Source organism: Littorina saxatilis, linkage group LG1 (genome assembly GCF_037325665.1).
Source record: "Littorina saxatilis isolate snail1 linkage group LG1, US_GU_Lsax_2.0, whole genome shotgun sequence".
Classification (NCBI taxonomy): domain Eukaryota; kingdom Metazoa; phylum Mollusca; class Gastropoda; order Littorinimorpha; family Littorinidae; genus Littorina; species Littorina saxatilis.
In genome coordinates this window covers 79,372,032-79,377,326 of record NC_090245.1, presented here as the reverse complement: position 1 = coordinate 79,377,326, position 5,295 = coordinate 79,372,032, and the positions used below count along the sequence as shown (strand labels likewise).

Sequence of the window (5,295 nt, the reverse complement as noted above, 5' to 3'; positions counted from 1 at the left end):
ATTCTGAAATTATGTACACCAAATATGAAGCAACTATGATTCGTTTAACATGAATGCAGTGTAGAAGTTATTCGCATTTCTATGGTTGGCACTTTTTTTGGGTCACTCTGTATTTAATGGTCTACAAAACGTGAATTTCCCCTGCTTATCATGACTTTCAACAAACCGACAGGCTAAACTATTTTAAAGCTAATTAACTAACCTTCGACTGGTTTCCAGCAGTGCATCGGATGCAGCAGACGAAGGAAGATGTCCACTTCTTCGTACGTCTTGCCAGGCAGGGGGATGACGGTGGCTCCTTTCTCCTTGAAGTCGGCTTCGAACATGCGCTCAAACACCGGCGAGGCCATTTTCAGCAAGGCTTTGCAGAAATGAAGATTCCTTCCTTCGACATGGAATGTTATGTCTGTGAACCTGTCTGGCTTCGCAAATTGAGAAATCCCAAGGGGTTCCTTTCTAGTGGGTTCTGGGTCTTTTTTGCCGTGGCGGCTGTAATACATGTTTCCAAAAATGACAGCAATATATACACAACCTCAAATACACCTCCGATTGGGGGGGCGCGCAGCAGTTAAACGTACACGTACACACGCCTCCAATATAATGATATGCTTGCGACTTTCGTCCTTTGCGACCGTTGTATTTGTCACAGAATTGTTGATGGATCCAGCCCCCAAAAGTTTTTGTTTACTGAATAGTACGTGTTTTACTTGAACACAGGAGAACAGCTGCACGTCTAAAAGAGCACAATTCAAGTAAGGACTCGATGCTGTCTAAACGTAGATGCCTACACAAGGTAAAGGACACCACGGGCACTGAGTTGTATGCTATAAATAACTCATTCATCGCGAGCCATAGTTATATTATGCGTCTGCATTGACCTAGATTTTTGCGAAGGAAAAGTTGGATTTCCAACGAAACAGAAAGTAGAGCGTGGCCCAAAAATTTGTTTTGCGTTCTCAAAATGTTTAGGTACTCATTGAGTATTATCATTGAATCATTGTGCGATGAAATGTTGTGTATGTGCCAAAGTAAAAAGGGATATTCTTATCCCATGTAGGGGTGTTGCAGGTAGCTTTGTTTCCTCCTTGGGGATGAAGCTACCAGGGGAAGGGATTGTGTTGGAGGTGCGGGTAGAGGGGTAGCCCTTCCGGTGCTCCCCCTTGGACCTCCCTAGTCTAGGACCCTGGGTCTTCGCGAGGTGGCCATTGTGGTGTAATCCCTCCGGACTAGCATAACGTTTCCCTATCCCAAGACCGACCGTGCGTGGTCTATGACCACATCCTCTACGAGGTGACCCTATCAACTAGGCAGCGCAAGCCCCTAGGCGAAACACGGCGGATCTAGAGGAGAGAACCTCGATAACAAATCTGAGCTGCCATGAAGACGGAGCATGTTGGCTGAGGACAGCGGGAGAAAACCAGACATGCACGCATCAAACCCAACATGGCCATACAAACGGATCCCATGTAAAAGCATGGCTAGATCTGACATGGTGAGCCGAACTGTTTTCGCGGGAAGGAGTGTGCTTTTAAAAGTTACCTATACCTAGAATGCTTCGTGGAGGGGAGAAGTCTCAACAAACAGTGCGCACCAGTCTGTCAGAACGCCATGTCTCTGGCTAATGAACAGCTTGCTAATAATATTATGTCTATTATTTTGATCCTATGTTTCTCCTGCAATAGGTTTTGAAATGTTAATTACATTGTCTAAGCAGTCTTTATTTCCAGCATAATTATTGGAAAGTACGATCACATGATTTTCGGTGCACGATGGGATCATACGAAATTAATGGAACAAGTTAATTATTTGTTTGTGTATGTGTTTTCGGGATGTAAAAGCTGGGGGGGGGGGGGGTGAAGTACAATGTGCACGCCGAAGACTCCTTTCAGTCCTAGTTATTTTTCAAGTACCAAACATCGCATTCTCAACAGATCATACTTGGTACTGAGAGTCAGTTGCTTGAAATCATCCCATGACTCCCAGATCTGAGCACGAGAATCAGATGCGAGTTTTGAGATCGCACTATTTTGTGTCTGCTCTAACTTGTACTTTTCACATAGGCGCAGATAAAGCATTACATTGGTAATAGTATAGTAATTTGCTTGAGATATTTGTGCTTCCATGAATTGCTGGCATCTCTCTTGAACATGCTTGGCTTGGTATTCGTCTGCCAGCTGTAAAAGGGCTTCCAAGTTCCCGTCTGTAGCAAAACACACACACACACACACACACACACACACACACGCACACACACACACACACACTCACACGCGAGCGTGCGCGCACGCACACACACAAACACACACACACACACACACACACACACACACACCACACACACACACACACATAGTCCCACTTCAATGAAACATACAGAGGACGTGAAAACAAAATAAGTCTACCAAACGTACACCGAGAAAGAAATACAACAACAGGAAAGAACGAGAGCACGCACATAATTTTTCCCTCGCTGTCTCTATCACCCACACACACAAGGACACACACGTGTACACGTGTTTGCACACATTCTCTCTCTCTCTCTCTCTCTCTCTCTCTCTCTCTCTCTCTCTCTCTCTCTCTCTCTCTCTCTCTCTCTCTCTTTCTCTCTCTCTCTCTCTCTCAGTCTCTCTCTCTCTCTCTCTAAGGACAGATTATAAGAAAAGTCATTGTCTTAAACCATAATCCTTGTAAAATAAAGTTCTATTCAATTCTCTCTCTCTGAATTCCATCAGTACCGACCTTTGATAGGTTTCCAGCAATGCGCTGGATGTAGCTGACGCAAGAACGTGTCCATAGCCTCGTAAGTCTTGCCTGGCAAAGGTATCACGCTGCTTTCTTTCTCCTTGAAATCCGACGTGAACATCCGATCAAACACGGGCGACGACATTTGTAGCAGGTACTTCGAGAAATGGAGTTGCTTTCCTTCCACATCGAAAGTCACGTCCGTAAATGTGTCAGCGACATTAAACGGAGAACTGGAACTCACCTCCTCTTGTTTAACAGACATTATCGTGGTTGTTCTGTTGTGTATTCGTAGCGTCACTGCGTCACTAATTAAGGCCCGACCAGACACTCACGGCCGACCCTGGCCACATTTGACTTATGCTCAAAACGGCGCACCGCGTCGTGCTATGATCGCGAAGCGTTATTTGCAGAAGAATAGCGCGTGTTCTAATTTCTATGACACAGACATAGAACGACGGAAATTTGACCAATCAGAGCAAACCAGAGCGATGACGTCAGCTGCTCGCGGCGCGGCAGTCGAACGCAACTGAACCTTCTTGTCAGGTGACCCGCTCCACTGATATCGCGTTGTGAAAAAAATCGTCGATGTGTGGCCACTCGGCAAATCCCGCGCGACGCACAAAACGGCCTGCGGCGCATAGAGCGTAAAACGGCGGCCAAATGTGGTCGGCCCTTAAAGGAAAGAGCAGCTGAAAAAGCATTATCATTTTCCTCTTCGCAGCACTAGTGCTTTATGGCAGAATACACCTGCGCAGTTTCAGCGGCACAGACGACGCACTGCATATTATTGATGCTGCGATAGGGATTATGACGAGTACTTGGCCTGTTTTCCTTTCACACAACGTGTAGCGGGCCGGGGTAATCTGCAGTGCGTCGTCTGTCCTGCTGAAGTTACATAGGTGAGCGCCAGGCCTTACCGGTACATATTAAGGTTATCACAACTTCGTCATTGACCCAGATTCGGACCAAAAAAAAAAACACTCGCGAAAATACATGCACATATAAAACAGTATGCACATTTTGAGCAAGCTAGAACACAGTGCAAAAGACCACAGGCGAATCATAATTATATTAATCCTTTACCACACGTATGCTCCATATCGCTTGCTTGGTTTGGTTAGTCTTTACATTGTTCCGTGTTCGCGGTTTACTGTCATAATTGACTACCGCTCGAGGTAAAAAAAAAAAAATTAAAAAAAAATTTAACATAAAAAGTACCCCCACATTTTTGTGATTCTGATCCCTTTTGGGGGGCATATGTATCCTCACACATCGTCAACATCGATTACACTTCTTAGGCAGGTTGCCTAGTATATCTTAACTTAAATGACAATCAGAACAGCATCATGCAGATCAATTAATTTTGAAATTGAAAAACGGAGAATAAAACAAAGGAACCCCCAAATGAGACCAGCATCATAGAAAGTGCCATTGTACAAATATATATAGTGTACACAGTTTGTGTATATATACACCCCCGTCGCGATATAACCTTGAATGGTTGAAAACGACGTTAAACACCAAATAAAGAAATATATACACCCACAGGGTGGTTGCGGAGGGAGGAACAGAATAGCAGCAACGTTGTTATGATCGTATCTACGCAACGCGTAAACATTATTCACGCTGGTGTGCATTTTAAGAGAGTCGCGCGCTCCGGCTGCCACGTTGATCAATAGTCTTTCCTGCGCACTTTAAGCTTGTGTTTATCTCCGTCGAGTCAGTGCCTTCGACATACATAAATTCACAAAATAAAAGACTGTCTTGTTGCTGTCATACGCTTTGTACTCGCAAATAAATTTAGCAAAGGTGGAAACAAGACGTGGATTAAACATGTATTAACTATTTTTACTCCTTGTTCGTCTCCTTCAAGATATCGATATCTTCCATTTGTTATTCAAAGCCCGCTTGAAGCATAATACTGGGAAAACACACGCAATGTTCAATACACCAATTCCGAGAGAAAAAATTCTGTCGTTTCTATGGGCTGTGGAAGAATTGTTTTCCCCAGGTTTTCTTTACTTTTTTATACAAACACTGAGGCGAGCTACACGCGACATTGTAGGCTTCCGTTTTTCCATCGGAACAAGGGAAAGCAACTGTTCAACTACATGTGCCCATACAAACTTAACAGAGTTAGAACCGAACATCGTCTACTCTTATGAGGACGGGGGCATGCAGTGTCCCAATGGTTAAGACATCGGCCTCCTATGCGGAAGGTCGCGGGTTCGAATCCCGGCCGCGCCTGCTGGGTTAAGGGTGGAGATTGTTTCGATCTCCCCGGCCAACTGATGTGCAGACCTGCTAGTGCCTCATCCCCTTTCGTGTGTACACGCAAGCACAAGACCAATTGCGCACGCAAAAAATCCTGTAATCCATGTCAGCGTTCGGTGGGTTATAGAAACACAAAAATACCCAGCATGTTTCCCCCGAAAGAGGCCTATGGCTGCCATATTAACGGGGTAAAAACGGTCATGCACGTAAAAACCCACTCGTGCAAAACACATGTGCGAACGTTTGAGTTTCAGCCCATGAACGAAGAAAAGGAAG

General features: G+C 44.9%; 1 long non-coding RNA gene across 1 annotated transcript in view; it reads right to left on the bottom strand.

The window, feature by feature from the left end:
- Positions 1 to 3,068, bottom strand: part of LOC138980781 (uncharacterized) — a 6,035-nt gene extending 2,967 nt beyond the window's left edge. Inside the window, exons 1-2 of the long non-coding RNA XR_011460445.1 lie at positions 2,740 to 3,068; positions 203 to 2,200 (exon numbers count right to left, since the gene is read on the bottom strand). This is a non-coding gene — a long non-coding RNA (uncharacterized lncRNA). The remainder of the gene's footprint in view (positions 1 to 202; positions 2,201 to 2,739) is intronic.
- Positions 3,069 to 5,295: the final 2,227 nt, after the last annotated feature.